The following is a 19,464-nucleotide window of genomic DNA, read 5'->3' as shown; positions in this document are numbered from 1 at the left end:
CTTTCACTCATGCATATTTCCCATAATTAAAATCCTTTTAAAATTAAAATCCCTTCCTCAATGGCTCATTTTCTAACCTCCATGATAAGGCAGACAAACTTCTCATCATCTCAGTTTCACATGCATTTCCTCTCAAGCCCCGCAAAATTTTGGCTTCCCCAAACCCCTTATCACTCTCTTCACCTTCTAAAACCCTGCCTTTGTCCACTTGCATAATACATTTTCTCCTTTGTTGCTGGCCAACCTTTTCCTACTCCTTTTTCCTTTTCAGTTATCCCACCGACACTCACTCCTCTGCCTTTCTGAACACCCTTGAGGTTTACGGAAAAAGTATAATCATTTATGTGCCCAATCTGCAAGTCACTCTTCTTCTATGTCATGAGCAATTTCCCTCTTTACCTCCCAGATCCATTTCTCTTCTCCCAAACATCCCAATTCTGTATTACCCCAACATCCTCTGGCATCTGCCCCCGACTACTTCCGTGCCCTCCACAACCTCTGTCCTGCCCAACTCCCACCACACATCTCAGAACCTTCCAGGAAAACTGCTCCCAACCTCGCACCTCCCAGGCAGCCCCCGAGCGAGCCCTGTGCCGCCACCACCCCGAATTCACGCCCCGGCCTCGTCCGAGGAGGCGGCAGGGCCCGCCCGGGCCTGCCCGGCCCTTGGCTCCCGCGCAGGCGCACTCTGCGGAGCGCCAAACGGGACGGGGGCGCCCTCCAGCGGCGCTGGCTGCTCCCTGCCCTGCCCTGCGCTGCCCTGCCCGGCCCGCCGCGGCCGGGGAGGCAGAGCTGCGACTCGGAGAAGGGGGCGGCGGTGCCGCGGCGGTCGGACGGGTCCCGTCAGGGCCAGGGCTCCGCTGCCGGCGGGGCCGCGCCGGGCGCCTGTTGCCACGGGGAGGGCGGGAGCTGCGGCGGGGCGCGCGCGCCCCCTCACCCGCTCCGCGCGGCCGCTGGGGCGGGGGTCCCGCCTCTCCGGCGGCGGCCGGGCCCGCGGGGAGCCGGCGGCGCGCGGAGCGGGGCTTCCCCCGGCGGCTGCGCGGCGGCGTGAGGAGCAGCGAGGGAGGGAGGGAGCGAGGGAGGGAGGGCACAACTCGCTTCCCGTCCCCTGCTCGGCCTCCTCTCCTCCCTCCCCCCGTTCCTCTGTTTCTCCGTCCCTCCCCGCCGTGCCGCGAGGCTGTGAGAGCGGCGCCCACCCAGCGCCCGGGGCTGCCGCCCCGCCAGGACGGCGGAGGGAGGCGCTGCCTGCGGGGAGGAAGCTGGATGAAGGCTTGTGCCTCAGGGCGGCTTCGCCAGCCCCTCGGGCATGAAGCGGACCGTGGGGACTCTGCCCTGCAGCCGAGAGGGGACATCAGGTAACCGCCCCGCACGCCTTCCCCCCGCGGCAGAGCACGCTTCGCCCCCGGCCCGGCCCGGCCCCAAGTGCTGGGAGAGGACAAGCGTCATCTGAAAAGTTATCCTCCCGCCGCTGGTCGGGGGCGAGGGGCAGCGGAGGAGGACGAGGAGGCAGTCCCCGGGGTAGGGTTGCACATCGGTTTACTCGGCAAGACCCGCTTCGCGCTCTAGAAACTCAGTCGGGTCCCTGAGGCGATGCTTTTCCCGCCGGGGCCGAGGCGGGGAAGGGCTGAGGAGGGTGGCGTTTGGGCTGGCGGTTGTGCCGCCGGGACCCCCTCGCCTCAGCGCCTGCGGTGCGGTGCTGCGGCCGGCAGAAAGTTTCCAGCGGGGGTGAGGGTCGGAGAGACGCGGGAGAGGATCGCCGCGGGAGCTGAGCGCGGGCGGAGAGTGCGTGGGGAGGGGGCGCAGCCTCCCGCTGGGAGGTGCCCAGGGGCGCTGGGGCGGGCGGCGGCTGCAGCTCCCTTCGCCGGGCGTGAGGGGGGCTGCCAGCAGGGCGCTCAACTTGGTTCGTTCTTGCGTGCTTCGTTGCAGTTTGTTACGGAGAGGTAGGATGTCGGCAGCTCTAATGGCCACATTTTAGTAATCTGTGAAGTTTTCTTACCTCCTTGTGTCAGCTTAAATATGTTCAGGAAAAGAAAACAACAAAAAATCTTACCAGGAAGAAATGCATAGCAGTGCACCTGAGACTTTAGTATGTTTGTTGTGTTGTATGACAGAACTGTAAATGCACTGCTGTTCTTTTTGAATCACGTTTTGCTGGGGCTGTTTAACTGAACATTTGTGGATTAAGTATAAACTTTTAATAAAATATGTGGATTATCATTAAGACTATCAGAGATTAAATCCCACTTCAAATGTTTAACAATTGTTTTCTTACCCCTTTGTTTATAGTTTATACAAAAGACAGTAAGTCAGATTCATATTTTTTGCCTAGTTTTTCTAAAATCACTTAAGCAATAAAAAGTGAACAGAGTGCCCCACAGAGGTTCTAGATACCTTTGCTACAAAGTGAAAAAACAACATTGAACCACCGTAAAGAAAAACAAAAAAAATCTGTATGTTCAAAAGCCTCCTTCCTTATCAGCCTGAACAAAGAAGTGGAGATTGCAAACTGCCCTGAGAGTGAAAAGATATGTTATTTCAAAGAAGGCAAGGTTCCCCTCATTGAGAATGTCTGCACTAACTCCCTTGGTGAAATCGGAGATAACCTACTTTAAGAATTATCAGCTGCAGTTCTGTTTTACTTCCAAATTTTCAAGTACCGAAGTAGTCCCACAACGTTTGGTGGAAAAGCCAAAGGAGAAACTTAAATGGAATGGGCTTAATTTCGTTAGATCAGAAAAGTATGTGTAGCTTTTTTGTTTGTGTTTTGTTTGGTTTTTAATAATATAAGGAAATTGGAACCAAATTTAGGGGAGCATTCAAAAGCAGACTAGATTGAGCAACATACATGTGGTAGTGCAGGTAATGCCTATGACTGTTTGTTGGAGATTGATAAGGCACTATGCTTAAGGTGATTTTCAGACTGGGATTTTTCTTAATAAACACACAGTTATATTCCCTAAGAAGGTTTATCATAGTGAATGACCCAATGCAGCTTTGTGTCTGCTTTATGTATGCTCAGTTTTTTGTTAATGGACTTTTATATTGCATTAAGCTGAGAGAGGGCTGAGAAGAGAGAAGTATAGGCATGTATAAAACTTGAAATGCTTCCCACTTTTGTGTGTTTTGTTCTCTGGTTGAGGGTTTTTTTTTCATTGTCAGCTTCAAATGTAACATCTCTGGGCTTTCATGTAAGTGGCAGATTTTATTAAACATATGAAACAATTTTCTATTGTAAAATGTTCTGTAGTTCTTACTTCCTTAAAAAGATAGATACGACTAGGGAATTATCATTTTTCTTGACAGAATGACAGCTGAAACTTTGTTTGCATAGGAGCTAGCATGTGTAGTGCATTAAAAGAAGGTGTCATTCTAAACTGTCATTGACTAACTTTTCAACATGGTTTTTGTGAAAGTGAATGTATTGCTTGTAAAATGACTGTTAGGATATAACAAAGAGGTAAGAAGGAATTAATGTAGTGATGTAGGGTCTAATTTAAGATTTTGAATACAGGTTTAATAGTTGGATGCTTATGGATTCAGTGCTCAGTTTTGTAAATAGGTATTTTTAATTTTCTTCATATCGGCATCTCAGTTAAACTCACAAAAGTACTGTTGATGCATCAGTGCTTAAGTGACACAAAGGTGGAGTATGGAATTATGCCTTTTTATAACATACTGAAGCAAAATGCTTTGTTTGCTAATAAGCTTTCTATTCTGATAACATGTCCAAATTGTATGTAGCTACTGCTATCAAAAGCTGAGCTTATGCTAGAAGTTGGGACCTTAAACATAAATGTGTGTTGAACAAATGTTCTTTTACAGCATGTGAAATCTTAAGCAATGAAGACAGACAGGTGAAGCAAAGGAGTCATATAAAATGTCATTAAGGTATGGAAGTGTGGGAAGTTTGGTAAAAGGAAAAGAAGAGAAGGCATTTAGGAACTGAGGGTTTTTTGGACATCAACTTTTGCCATAAAAGCTAAGGTACCAGCTTTTGAGGATAATGTATACCTTGAGGATTTGGTGTAAAGGTATACCTGGAGAAACAGTTGAGGTATCTGCTTTTACCTGAAAGCTGCGGTTGCATGTACAGCATTTTTCTTGTAGTTCTGTTTGTAAACCTTATACTGCTATACTTTAAAGCCTTCTCTTGAAGGCTTCTCTTGAACTGTGGTAGAAAACTTGTTACTTCATTGTTAAACCTGTCTGGTGTAGTTGGACTAGGTAAAATCATGGTGAAGCTAGTTAACTGAGTGTAGCGTTTCCGTAGAAGCAAGAGACTGATACAAAATAGAATACTGACTAAAGAAAATTCTATCTTCGGTGTAAGTTCAACACCCAGGCGCTGAGGAGTACATACTATAAATCTGTAGAAAGTGAGGGCTAGCTTTTGGGAAAGAATTCCTTCTGGTAGCCACAAACAAGTAGTATTCCTGCAGAATAAGCAGAGTGAGTTTTCACTTTACAGGCCCATTCTGGGTGTTTTTCCTTGTCTTCTGTTACATCTCCACTCGGTCTCCTCTAAACTGAAAGACTCCTCATTATTTAATTTTTCTTTTTATGTCATCTTTTCTAGACCTCTAGTAGTTAATATTTTCTCCTGAATTCCTTTCAGTTGTGCCATATACCTTAGGTGGAGTACCTTCTATGAAAAAATAAAGCTGTAGCCTTACCAACAAGTAAACTGTAAAGATTAGTTTACACTTAAAGGCAGTGTATTATCTTTTATGCAAGAATATTTTACTGCTGATCACTTTTAGCTCTTGGTAACTCTAACCACCAAAATACCATGTTGAAGAATAGCTACATATTATTTGTCCTCATCCTATATTTTCTCAGTTGATTATTCTTAGCTAAACTATTTACCTTCCTGAGTTTCATCTTCATTTTCTCCTACATTGTGTCTCCAGTTTAGCATGATTATTCTGAATTTTAGTCCGGTATACCAGGACTTCTAACTCTGGCTTCTAGCTCTCCTTCGGCTAATGTCATGTTCAGATTTAGCAAGTACACTCTGACATCTGTCACTTTCTTAATAAACTTAAATGTTATCTACCAGGACAGTCTGGAGCAGCCCCTCATAAGAAAGTCTTCCAGTTTGTCAATGAATTGGTAATAATGATTCCCTGAATATGGTATTGTAACCTATTTTTAAAATAAAACCAATGCAACAGGTTTCAATCCATAGGTACTGTATGAGTGTATAGATATGGGTATCGTTGTCTTTTACCAACTGTTATAAAGCCCAGATTTCTGTTACAACAGTTTTCTTACAAAACATCACGTTTTCCTGAATGTCAGGTCAAAGTACTCCTGGGCAATATACCTTGCCATTATATCATGTATACTATTTGTAATTAAAATGCTCTCCACAAACCTCATGAAAATTACCAAGGTAATATAAATGCTAGTTTTACTGTTTAGTTTCTCACAATTACTCATAGTAAGTGACTTTAGTCAGCAAATAACAGGGAATAATATGTCAAATTATTGAGCTGTTTGATTAACTGCTATGTTTGCTATAATTTCTAAAGGTCATACAAGGTCACCATTTGTACATATTTATGAAAACATTAGAGGAAAACTACAAATAGTGTTAAGAAACCTGATTCACTGTTAGGGGTGTGTGTCCCTGAAAATCTTAGCAATCTACAGTCTCTTAACAAATTGTCATTACATTAAATTTGATGTTAAATTTACCTACTTTTTGCTAATATTTGAAGGCTTAGATTTAATAGAGTGATACCGAACATCTAATTATTTTTTTTCCACTTCAGTGGAGAGACTCACCATGACATTCCAAATTAATATATTTGTCAATATTGCTGTTGATTTAAGTCACGTAACATGAATCAGCCTCTGAAATTGAAGAATTACTTTTGGAAACTGCAACATATGTGAATCATACAAAAATACCCAAATAAATTACTTACTTGTGGTTGTGCATTAAGCATTCACTACTTCTGAAGATGAACATTTATTATAAACAGTTCTGAAAACTTCATAGTTTCATGTCTCTCTAAAACTGGAAAGACAGCTTGTATTTGTTTTCTAGAAGCTGAGCTATGGAATTTGGATTTTGTGTAGTGAACACCATTGCTCTTTATTATCATAAAAAATTACTGGTAAAAACTTGTTTCTCTGTGTTGTAGAAAAGTAGATACCTTTTAGAATAGGAGTTTTGAGGAAAAAGTTTCTTGATTCAAGAAATTACACAACGTGTACAAAACAACATGCATAAGTTTATGCTAAACCCAGCAATTTGTTTTCAGAAACAAGGAAATAAACTATCTGGAAGTTTTTCCAAAATAAAGTTTCTTTGTTAATGAGGAATTGTAAACTAATTTGCAACATTATTTGTAAAAAATGTAGTATGTGAAAAATCATAGCATTTCCCTTGCTGTTTCCCTGGGTTGATTTCTTTAGACACAACACTTCAGGCTGTGAAGTTTTGCATGAAGATTTTTTGCTAGGAGGCTTGAAGATACCTGTATTTTTAATATATATTTTTCACAGAGGTGCACATGCACATAAATAAAAAGTACTCAGTCTTTTCCTGGTGCCAGTTTCAAAACCCGCAAGTATTTGAATCAAACACCAAGAAAAGAGAATCGAAATGGAAAGATCTGCCTGATTAAATAAATTTTTCTGGAATCTCCTGCTCCAATGTCAAAAACAAAGTCCCCAAAATCATTTGCAAAAGAAGGTTGTAACCAATCTTGAAAAGAGTATGGTAGCAGCCATTGTGGAAGTCCAGAGATGGCCTGCCACCACCTCCTTGTTGTCTGAGCTGACACTGTGTTCTGAAGCCTTCTATTGTTTAGAAAGAAGGTTCAGTTTTTAGAAAACCATTTACTGTGTCTGGGCACTGGCCAGAGCAGTCTTTTTGAAGTGCAAGGTCATATTATTACTTCTCTTGGGACATTCATTGTTGGGTGGCCTGTGTTTTTCATGGACCTAGAAGGAAGTCAGGACGTCTTCTCAGGGTCTTTTCAGACATGTGATGAGTTCACTAAGCCTTGTAGACAGGGGGATCTCTTTCTTCCCTTGGTTCACTGATTGGCTAATGCAAGGTCATCCCAGGAAGTTCTTTAATTGCTTGGGTCAGTGCAGGACAAGTCCAAATGAACAACCTTAATGGTCTTGTCAGCGTGAAGAAGGCTGTCCTGTTCCTATCAGTCTATAAAATTCTTTGAGGCAATTACAGACACCCATATTGTGATCCTAGCAGATTCAGTGTAGCAGCCTGAGACCAATGAGCATTGGTGGGAAAAATATGGTTGGGAAATTACTTCCGTATGCACGTATGGTATATATGGTAGTGTCTGGTATGTGTACTGTATGGTAGCGTATATATTCTGGTGTATGCTTCATATTTTCCAGCTAACATTTTATAGTAAATTCACTCAGATGGCAGCTGCTTGAGCATTGAGTGATTACTTCAGATAAAAGGGCTTCCCTTTTCTGACAGGTTAACCAAACTCACAACAGTATTCTTCTTCACTTTTCCTGGTCAGTGAAAATGTGGATGCTTACTGCATGGGTTGGGATTTGTCTGAATCAAGGTCAGTGGTGTTCAGAGAAACTGTTGCTTCGTTGCAGCATTTTTAGTTTGAGGAAGTCCAAAATGCATGCAAGTTATTCTTACATCAACTTCAGGAATTGCTGATGAGAACTGACAACTCCTGATAGTACTGTGTACTATTTAAATGTTGTGGTTTAAACCCGTTGGCAGCCAAACACCACACAGCGGCTTGCTCACCCTCCCCCACCCTGGAGCTAGGGGAGAGAATTGGAGGGATAAGGGTAAGGACACTCATAGTTTGAGATAAAAACAATTTAATAATTGAAATAAAATAAAAATGAAATAAAATAAAATTAAAATAATAATATAATATACAAACAACTAATATACATTGCAGTTGCTCACCAGCCGCCGACCAATGCCCAGCCTGTTCCCTGCTTGTGATCCCAGAAGAGAGAAAATCCTGAACCTGCAATCCTAGAAGAGAGAGAGCCTGCCTGCCAGACAGCCCTCATCTATACACTGAGCATGATGTTATATGATACGGAATATTCCATTGGCCAATTTGGGTCCATTGCCCTGTCTGTGATCCCTCCCAGTTTTTTGTGCTCCTGCACACTAGCAGGATGTGGGAAGTTGAAAAGTCTTTGCTTTCTTAGCAACAGCTAAAAACATCAGCATATTACCAACATTCTTCTCATACCAAATCCCATAGTGAATCCAAAACACAGCACTATTCTAGCTACTAAAAAGAAAAAATTAGCTCTATCCCAGCCGAAACCAGCACAGTATCCACCCCTTATGCCATACCATTTATGTTATACTCAGGTTCCATGTTTTCCAATACATTCTAATTAATCACCATCACTTTTCCTGTTTTTTGATGTACACACAGAGATATCATTCCCTTAGTCTATGGCCCATCCCTCCAATATGTCTAGTGAGTTCATTTAGGCCAGGACAGTAAACCAAAAAGCAGGGGGAACCAGGTTTCCTTTGTCAAGAAAACATGATGTTTTGGATATATCACCAGTGAAATTAACTTTTTATCAGTTAGCTTACCTGGTTCCTCAAACTTTCACAGGCGAAATCAACAAGATTTCAAGTTTGTTTGTGGTTTTGGTTGTGGTTTTTTTTATAATCATGTCTCTTTTGAAACTACCTTATTTTGGTTAGGGTTTTTTTCCTTGCAGGGTTTTATCTCCTCCTTCTGTTTTTGCCAAACTGGAAAAATTCTATTTTGTCATGTATGATCTTAAAGTTCTTTTCCAACCTAAATGGTTCTATATATTGGGTACTCCATCCATAGGAGCAATTGGACATCAGCCAGTCTGGAAATATTTAGAGCCAGATGTCTGCAGTCAGGCTAATTCTTTAAAAAGGAGGTTCTAAAATTTTAAAGAAAAATTTTGATTGGAAAGGCTACAAAAACATGAAACCAATTTTGTTGTTGAGCATACAACAGCTTTTCGAAAGAGCAGATATTTGTGTGTTTGCAAGTGGAATGAGCTAATGGAAATTGTGGAAGTTTTCCTTCATCCCAAGAAGTGTTATAGAGACCATATATCATTTGAGAATTTGTTGTTTTGAAAAAAAGTTTTAATATATTCAAAATACAGTTGAAGATTTTCCTAAAAGAAAAGTTAATTTCTTTAGCAGTTTGTCCTGGACAAAAACTGTTTACTTTCTTTGCATGTTTTTCACAACTTTGCTTTAGAGAAAGGATAGTCTATAGTAAAGCCTTAGTTTGGAGAAAGAAAGGTGAGAAATAATATAATTTCTGTTCTTACCTGGAAGAATGGTGCAAGCTATATGGATCACTTTGTATGATGTATGTAGCAACTAACTTTATCATTGCAATCATAAAAATATATGCATCTGGTTTTAGCACAGCACTTGATGCTTTGACTTCATCACCCAGTTTCCTAAACAGTTGAGGAGCTGTAAAGAGCAATTCTGACATTCTACAGGGGAGGGAGGATTCTTTTCTTTCAAGACTGTTTAATGTTTTTAATAAATAATATATTTTAAAGTGAAAAATACATGCTCTAAGGGAGGTTCCACTTTTAACTGCCAGAGCAGAACTACCTCATATGTACGCATGAATAATTTGCTGGTCTTATGAAGCTCACTTTCTGCTTTACATTGTCACCAGCATCAGCAGAGAGGATGATGAGCATCTTTGTTCCAGTTATTCTATAATGGACAGGCAAAAACGATGTTTAAGATAAAAAAAGCAGGAGATGCTCTGAAACCCTCTTGAATCCCAGTGAAAGATTGACCTTAGCCACTCCTACCTGGTCCTCTACTGATTGTGAAAAGTCGGATCTTTTGGTGTTTTGGACTTTGTGCACTTTTTCCCGCTCTGGGGTTTGGTCACTTTGGAGGATGAGCTCGTTCTAACATGGCACTATCTGTAGACACAAATACCCTACAGAAGCCCTTTGTCATGTTGTTGTCTATTGCTTCCACTTTCTCTGTTTAAAGTTCTATTCTACAAAGGGTGTTTTTTATTCTTGCTGCTCTTCTCCTCCTCCTCCGTCACATATCTACTATGAGTGTATGCTTTTAAAGAGCTTTTTTAAAATTTAAAGTAGTGGGCTTTCCAAGTTGCTTGTACCAAATCTGATCTTCTTGCTAGCAGTGAAGGGACACTTATGTATATTACCAGTCTGTTTGTCAAAAGGCTCAGCATATCAACCTATTCCTTGACATATGATATGACATACAGTTCTGGAATAGTGTCATAGGAGAAATTGGGTTTTACATCCTGACATAAATAAGAACACATACAAGAGACCTATCAATGAATTTCCTCAAAATAAGTTATTAAAATATTTATTACCAAAACTCTCAAAGAGCCTGAGTTGTAGGAGAGAATAGTCTCTCAAAGGTAAATAGTTACTTAAAAACCTGGGAAGAGAGAGTGGGAATAAATGATTACTTTTTACCCCAGATGAGACAGATTACCAGTGAGGTCTTGGGATAAGAGATGCTGGAGCATATGCTCTTCAGTAGACTTATAAATTATTTGAAGAAGCAGCTAGTAGGAAGGTGAGAGCTTTAGCTGAATAGCAGTGAATTAATCAAGGTAGTTGCTACTTAAACATCAGCATTATTTCCTGGGCATGTAACTTTCATTCTCAATAGATGCTAAGTAACTTCTCAAAGGATTTTTGCTTTAGCCCTTGCCATCAGTCATCTGTTTTTGAATACTGTTGGATCCTTAAAGAGGAGTACTGGAATTATTGAATATAACTTTCTGAAAATGTGAGTTCACAGCTCAGTAATGATCAGAAAAGTGAATGGAGTATTACAAATTAGTAGAATAGGAACCAAGAGCAATATAAAAAGTACACAATGGAAAAAATGGATATGTTCCTGTTAATTTTAAATACCATAGGCAGTTACAGTCTTCTATCTTAAAAAGAGGTATGAGTTTCTAAACAATTCAGGGAAAGGCAGAAAACATGTCAAGGAGATGCTATACCTTCTTCAACAGATGATCAAACAGATTACAGCTCTTCAGCTTGTGAAGGGGGTGCTAAAAGGTAATGTGACAGAAGTCAGTGACATTGAGTGACATGAAAAAAGGTGGAGATGGGCTCATTATTCACCATTTCTCATTGTGTGATGACAGTCAGTGAAATTATCAGTCAGCAATAAAATAAAACTATAAGTAATCATGCTGTCAAACCCATTGCCACAGGATGTTATAGCGGGCACATATATAAAGGACCTCAAAGCAGAGTATTCAGATTGGTGGACTTTCACTGGTAGCCATCAGGTGGAGATGGTCCAGATGCAGTTTCTGGGCTATGGGGTCTCAGTCTCCAGTTCAGAGGGGTAGAAGAACATGCCAATGATGGAAGTGTCAGTCCTTGTCCTGTTTCTTACATTATTTTCATAAGCATCCTTTTCATCAGAAATTTGGTCACCATAGCTGTGTGCTATGGATGCTGTGTTCTGCTGCAAGTGGGCATCTGTCTCAAAGGAATGTGTTCAGATAGCCTTCTATTGGAGTCATATTACCTTGTCAAATATAGTGTTTTAGTTCGAGCTCATTCAATGATTTCTTCTTGTTCAGTCTGTGTAGAGGAAGTTACAGCACAAAATTTAGATGGTCTGAATCACTTATTAGTCCTTCAAACTAAAACATCGTTAATAGTCATGACATTAATTTGTGGTACTGGTTGGTTTAAATACCACTAAAAAGGCCAAAAGAAGCTGTGGTTTGGGGGATAAGTAGACTCCCTCATCATTGCTTTTTCAGGTGTGAAATTACCAGGACGTTTCAGTCAAGTTTTGCAAAGAATTTACCCAAGATACCAATAAAGACTTTCCCTGTTGCAAAAGATTGTTACAGGTTACACACTGTAGACGTGCTTCTGATCCTGATACAACTGAACATTGCTTTGAAGTCTATGACATTATTGCTCAAGTCTTTATTGATTCTGATTCAAAGGCATACATTAAGAAATTGAAAATGCAATTAAAGATACTACATTTTAAGGACTATAGTTGGTTTCATGTTAATATTGAGCATTGCATGTTTAGGATTATAGCAAACTTGAGGCTACTGAAATCTTGAATTCTAACTTCTCAAAAGAAAGGCAAAGTCAAATTTACTCAGACCAGCAGTGAAACTGCCCTACATGTCTCCCAACTGAAATAACAGGTCTTCAAGGAAAACATATGCATTTATGGGAAAAGGTCTTTTTTCCCTTCTTTAATAATACCTTTTTGTTAGCATATGCTGTCTTCTTAACAGCAAATTTGACTCATGGCTGAGAGCAAAATAGCAGTCTCATGAGACCTGCCTTTTTAGGGGGAGTCATTATACTTCTTCTGAAGTGTCTGCAGTAACCCATCAACATGGGTTACTGGGTTCTTAATACTGTATAATTATGATATATGTATGATTCTGCTCTTTGTGTAGCTTGCACCTGCTTTTCTTATCCCTACTTAGAGACTCTTTTCATGAGAATAGAAATAGATGGTATTTTTTGAAACACTAGCCTTTGAGCAATAGAGGAAGTATCTATAGATCATAAGGGAATTGTCACTGTCATTGCTTTCTTATTCCCATAAGTGAAGGTTAATCTTAAATCTGAGGCAAATGCAATATCTATACTAAAAGAAAACATCCCTCCCCTTAAGTATGATGCTGTGTATCTCTGTTATCTTCTAGTTAAACCTAAAGATTTCTAAACTGTTCTCAGTTTGGGGATTATCTTTTCTTGTGGTAATTATCTAAGACACAGGGGGTATATATACACTTTTTCTTGGAATTATTACTGTCATACAGTGTCTCTTACACAACACTGAAATTTTTGGAATATTTTGAAAGTATGTGTGAATTATGGCAATTTTTGTCTGAATCTGTATTTAGGACTTTTTTTTTTTGATGTCTGAATGATAGGTTAACTTGCAGACAATTCAGTCAGTAACCAAAAACCAGCATCTATTGTTATTGCTTGCTCAGATGAGTCCAAAACTATGCTAATAAGAAATCCATTCAGTCCCCCATTCCAACAAAAAATGCAAGTGTGCCTAAGCATGCCAGTAAATTCTTGTCTCAGGTTGCTTATATACTTGGCACCTGCACATATGTCTTTGAGTATGCCAGACTTTTATCTGTGATGAATGCAAAACTGATTGAAGACCTTATATTGCCAGATAATAATTTTTGGACATGCATGCTGATTCATGTGTTTTCTTTATAGTCCTATCATCAGGCTGGTGCACAAGTACAGAAAATTTTTCTCATTTTTCCAGCCCATGTTTCCAGCAGACATTTGCTGCATCCACTCTTGGCTGGCAGGCTTACTTCAAGGTCCATACCTGTCCAGAAATCAGCTCCTCATGCGAATATCCAAGAGTTGAGGCCATCTGTGAAATCTGCTTCTCATCTATCCATCATTAGGGTTTATTGATTGTGCTGTCATTTTCAGGTATAATCTCTGACTCAGGGTCAGTCTCTTTACCGTGACTACTGCAGCTTCCAGCTTACTTTGTAAATGATGAGTGTGGACCCAAAAGAGTCTTTTTGCACAGTGTACAGAAGATCCTAATTAACAGCAGAAGTGACTAGACTAAAATAATTTTTATGGATGCATACAAAATCCTATTTTCATTTAAATTTCAGCTCCATGAGGTTTTGGAATACCTAGTGGAGCTATAGGAATACAGCTTTGGATGAGTTCACTACAAGCGTGCCTCACAGCTATGTCTATGATTCATTAATTTTTCCTGGCAATTATGTTTTTATTCATGTGGCAAAAAGTTCTAAAAAGATAATACAGATTTAGTAGTTAGCACAAGACTACTCTTCAGAACCTGGATTTGTCTTGGCAGGTTGAGCTACTGTGTGTTTTTTCTGTCTCTTACTTACAAGTTGTTGCGACAATCGAACTAATATTTTTTACAGGGGCTAAAGAAGATACAAATATTTTTGACATGTCTCCCATATGCAGATTTTTCATAGATCCTACTAAAGCTTCACCTCAAAAATCAAGATACCTCTCAACCAGTACAACTGTCTGCACAAACAGGATCCTTCTTATGGGTTGTTAACTTAACTCTGAAGGAATTTCAAATCCAATTTCAACCTATCGAGACCTGCTAAAACTTTGTAAAGATTCAAAGATTATTGCACACAGTCTTCGATCTTGATCTGCAATAGTGTTCTTTCTGTCAGCTTTCTTCTTATTTACCAGAGGAACAGCATAATTGTCGGTATGCATATTTGTTAAATACTGTGCTGATAAAAACTTAAGGAAAAGAGTTCCAAGACTACTTTTAAAGTAGACAATTATGGCACAGTTCAGTTGACTGAAGAAGGGCATCTGGGCCCTGTGGTGTCCTATCTGGCCAATAGTTGTTGCTGTAGAAGGACAGGAGTCTCCCATATTTGGTAGCTCCATGTAGATACCTCAGATACTCTAAGGCACGAAAAATAATTTTTTTAGGCAACTGAAAAAGTCCTCCATTGACAGAGTGCAGCTTTGCTGACAGGTAGACACATCCATGTAGATTTTTTTTTTTTCCCAATCTTGATGTGAATTGCACTCTGATTTCCCCAAACCAAAATGATACTTCTTGAAAATTTTTGACAGCAAAATATGCATGTGTACATTAATTTGATGAAAAAGAAATTGCTGTTACTATAAATAAGAGCCATGATTTGGGCGACTGCATTATAAAAAGGTATTTACGTGTATAAACACAAATATATTCAGTATCTTGGCCTCTCTTCCCTTTTTTTCAACCTGTAATCTTGTAAGTTTGGAATCTGAGTTCATCAGGAATTTATTGATAAAGGAAATCATTTGAAGTGGTTTTACTCTGTAAAGTCCTCCAGGTTCTGGAAATGCATGAAATACCTTTGCTGCCCCAGTTGACCCCATTGATTCAGAATTACCAGGTTGTCTTTATGTGGTGCATAAAAATGTGAGTGCTAAAAATGGAAAATATATATGTATGGCAATAAAAAAAAATGTACATGAGCAATAGGTAACCATTTCTTTCTTAATTCTCTTCCATTCTACAGTATTCTCCAACAACAGTGACTATAAGAAAGCTGTATGCTAACTAAAACCATCAGTGAGAATGTTTGTATTATTTTATCTGCAATCGTGAAAAAAGAAGAAAATGCATACCTGACAGTAAGTGGATTGGCTGAAGTTGGTTGTAGTAACAAGCTGTCTCTGCAATCAGCTGCAACAGACATCACATAGAAGTTGCCTGATCCTGATAATATTTGGAGAGACTGTCATGACTTTCTCTGAGTAGCTCTGGAAAATTAATTCATTCTTTCTGTTCATCCTTTTGAATAGCTTATTAATGCAGACATTATTCTAAAGGAGATGCTGGCATGTCTTTTCCTCCTGTTAGTGTTAGATGTAAACTCATTTAGCATTAATTACATGAATTACGCTTTTTCACAATCTAAGTCTTTAATGAGAAAAAAAATCATGAGATAAAATTGAGATGCTCCAGGCTTTTGTCACAAGAAACCAATTGGTACTGCATGAGAAACAGGAACAACTGGTGATATCTTCAGTAGTCACAGAAGATTAAGGAAACAGGGTGATTCAAATGGAGAGAAAAGATTATCACTTTATCTTGTAAAACAGTCTCACACTGTATCATTATTCTCTAGAATCAGCTGACAGGAACAAATAAGAATCTTAAACTGAAACTGTGTTTTTAATAGGAAGAACACAGCACTGGTATGTAAAAATGTCTGAAAAATACTCAAAGCAGTTTTATTTATCTACTCGTAATGGGTATTAATCAAAATAATTTTCTGATAACAGTTCTGGGAAATGGTATACTCTTGTGGTAGGTGAAATAAGTCTCCTTTAACATAGAAGGAATGTCGTTACATCTCTACTAAGTGGACAGTATGTCCCATCTGCATGAGGATAAGGAGGCTCTACAGAGAGACTTGAATAGATTGGATCAGTGGGCCAATGTTAACGGGATGAGCTTCAACAAGGCCAAGTGCCAGGTCCTGCACTTGGGCCACAACAACCCCATGCATCGCTACAGGCTTGGGGAGGTGTGGCTGGAGAGCTGTGTGGAAGAGAAGGATCTGGGGATTCTGATTGACAAGCAGCTGAACATGAGCCGGCAGTGTGCCCAGGTGGCCAAGAAAGCCAACGGCATCCTGGCTTGTATTAGAAATAGTGTGACCAGCAGAAGTAGGGAGGTGACAGTCCCCCTGTACTCTGCACTGGTGAGGCCACACCTGGAGTATTGTGTCCAGTTTTGGGCACCTCAATACGAGAGAGATATCGAGGTGCTGGAGCGAGTTCAGAGGAGGGCATCAAAGCTGGTGAAGGGCCTGGAGAACAAATCCTATGAGGAGCGATTGAAGGAGCTGGGACTGTTCAGTTTGAGGAAGAGAAGGCTGAGGGGAGACCTCATCACTCTCTGCAACTACCTGAAAGGACATTGTAGAGAGGTTGGTGCTGGTCTCTTCTCACAGGTGATTAGTGACAGAACAAGAGGGAATGGCTTTAAACTGCAACAGGGGAGGTTTAGACTGGGCATTAGGAAAAAATTTTTCCCAGAAAGAGTGGTTAGACAGTGCAATAGGCTGCCCAGGGAGGTGGTGGAGTCACCATCCATGGATGTGCTTAAGGGTTGTTTAGATGAGATGCTGGGGGATATGGTGTAGGGGAGAACTTTGTAGAGTAGGGCTGATGGTTGGACTCGATGATCCCAAGGGTCTTTTGCAATCTGATTCTATGATATATCATTGGAGAGAGTTAGGGATAGCTATCTGCTTAGAGGTGTGTGCAGATATGTGCAGGTGTTTTGAGTTTCAGCAACTGTTGTGGAAATTGCTGTGACTATGGTGCCAGTATAACTCTGTTAGACACAGCGAGCACAATGCTGTGGGAAGACGTGTGCACTATCTTTACTTATTGTTATTGGCATAGTTTTAACATGCTACACCAGGACACTATTAAACATGACATTATTTGAAGAAGACTCTTGAAACAGTTTATAAAATCACAAGATTAATTAAATAGCTAAAACAAAATGCTGTATTTCTGAACAAATATAATTGCCAATATTCTTTAAACTTTCATGTTACATATGCTCTATCTGTGCTGATAACTACTTTAAATTCAAGAACTGCCTTGTACTGAGAAATGCTTGGGTTATTGTGAAAAATTTAGTAAGAGATTCTCAAACTAGAGTTTGAGTTGGTAGTAGAGAGCTGAAAATCAAAAAGTTTAGATTTCTTTTTTCTGCGTTATGTTTAGGATATCATTATAAGTAATGATTCAAAAAATCTATGAAGATCAAATGTTTAATTGAATGATGAAGCCTCCTTATGAAAATTACATTTATGACACTTGTAAATGTTACTAAATGCTCAGATGCTAATTCAACAGAAAATACTAAAGTGGAAGTGGTTGAAATGCTTTTGTCTCCAGGGAAAAGCAGAGTTCCTTTTCCTGCAGGTAGACACTGGTAAGCTCACCTCTACAAACTGAGCAAAAGAATAACTTCTGTTTCACAGTAGTTGAGTCTTACAATATTCACTCTCATTCAGGAACTGAAATTAAGTGATTTTGGTGATACTGCAGGTTAATACTGAGATGGTAGTTCTGGTGGTCTGTGTTGACTTGTACCTGAGCAAGACAATTTTACAGCTTTTCAGTTCTTAAGTAGTACTATTAAACATTGCTAAGTAGTGCTGAATTTTCAGTAATTGTCACTATTCATTATAAAATCATGTAGATGAACAAGCTTCTGTTCTAAAACCCTTCAGTTCTTAAGGAATGTGGAAACTTCTCTAAGCTTCCAATAATTGGTAGTAGCAAGTACTTTCCATCTACTTCTGTGAAATACTGGACATCTGACTCCTTTCTGATGGGATACTTCTGTTACTCTGTGTTCAGGGATAAAAAATTTTAATAGCTTTTGCTTATGTAATACTAAAATGACTGTTATTGCCTTTATGACTTCTCTGTTAATTTTATGTCTTCTTTTCTTGGTAATTTTAAAACTTGCTTAATAAAAACTGTAAATGTTATGTTGTCTCCTCATGTGAGTTATCATAAGTTATCATCCCCACCTATGCAACACAGCCCTGTGTCACTTGAGTAAATGGAGATGCTTATGGCATTAGCAGGTTGTCCTCTCAACTATGTATGTTATTACTAGGCCATTGAAACATAGTTTTCAGTGGATTTGCTGGCAGTCAGCTATTCTGCGAAACACCTAAAGATTTGAGAATTTTGATTTGAATTTCAGGTTCTGTGTGGAAGTGTACCTTTCCACACTTATTCATCTTCCTTTTTTTTTTTTGTATTTCTGCCTATTTCTCTGTTTGTTGTCCTATTTCATTATTTGCAGTCTTTCCTTGTTAGTGTGGTTTACCACTGCAGATTGTCTCCATCTTCTCCACACTTTCTCAGTCCCTTCCTTTTGTTTGCTTCTCTCATCCTATTTCTTGATTTCTGTTTTGCATGTTGCTCCCCTGTCTTTATGTCTGTTACCTCTTACAAAGCAATCTTATCACTTCCTTTTAGTATAGATAACTTTTTCTTTCTATTCATTGCCTGAGTGTAAGCCAGTAGGCCAGCTGTCTGGCCTCATTTCATAGCAAAATTTCATAGTGAGCTCCAATAACTGGAAGGAGAAACTGCAGAGGAAGTTTTGCTTAGGCCAGAGGAAGATTTCTCATTAAGCAGTCTCAGGAGGTCATCACAGATTTAAGTAAGGTACAGGGAAAATATTTTGTTAGATGAGTTTTCTTGAGCTTTGACTTTCTGAAGAGTCTATAGTGTAATTAGTGTACTGTAGAAATTTAGTACATAGTCTTTCTCATCACAGCTGTTGTAAGAAACCGTGAGGTTTGTTTCAGTGAGTTTGATAGTTCTAAATTTTATGTGTCTTCTCCATCATCATTATTGAATGATGGTCTGTCACACTAAGAGATCTTTGGACTATTTCCGTTACAGAAGTGTCTGTTTACAGGCAAGAGAACATTCTACTCAGTAGTGCTTCTTCCCAAAATTAAACAAATGTAATTAATACTGTGGTTCTGGTGACTTACTGTTCTTGAATAGTTCACTTTTGTCTATAGGAGTAAATACTTAAGACACAACACCATTTCATGCCATTAGGAGTGCCTCACATCTCTTAGAATACTTGCCTTACCTTTTAATAGGAAATCTAACATAGATTTGATGTAAATACAAAGAATACATAGTAATATGTTACTGAGAAGTTGTACTCTGGTTATGTCTCAAATTTTGTAATAAAATAATAATGTTCTAACTTCTGTAAATAACAGACTAAATAGGGCCCAGCTTTCCAACTGGATAAATCTCATATCTTATTTAGTGACAGGAGATGCTTCCCATGCCATGTAACCTTTTGCTAGTGTTACTTAGAAGTGACACTTAGAA

General features: G+C 39.6%; 1 protein-coding gene across 10 annotated transcripts in view; it reads left to right on the top strand.

Moving 5' to 3' along the window:
* The first annotated feature begins 1,039 nt into the window (after positions 1–1,039).
* The window catches only part of SGCG (sarcoglycan gamma), a 149,786-nt gene continuing 131,361 nt past the window's right edge, over positions 1,040–19,464 (top strand). For 8 of the 10 annotated variants that reach the window (XM_074860042.1, XM_074860035.1, XM_074860043.1 and 5 more), the window contains exon 1: positions 1,044–1,355. The gene's annotated coding sequence lies outside the window, so the exon portion shown is untranslated. Of the gene's footprint in view, positions 1,356–1,394; positions 1,519–19,464 lie in introns of those variants that run through there. The other 2 variants (XM_074860045.1, XM_074860039.1) reach the window with 2 other exon arrangements.

This window comes from Strix uralensis, chromosome 2, assembly GCF_047716275.1.
Source record: "Strix uralensis isolate ZFMK-TIS-50842 chromosome 2, bStrUra1, whole genome shotgun sequence".
In the NCBI taxonomy this organism is placed as follows: domain Eukaryota; kingdom Metazoa; phylum Chordata; class Aves; order Strigiformes; family Strigidae; genus Strix; species Strix uralensis.
The sequence above is the reverse complement of the archived record's forward strand: the minus strand, read 5'-3'. Positions and strand labels throughout refer to the sequence as shown.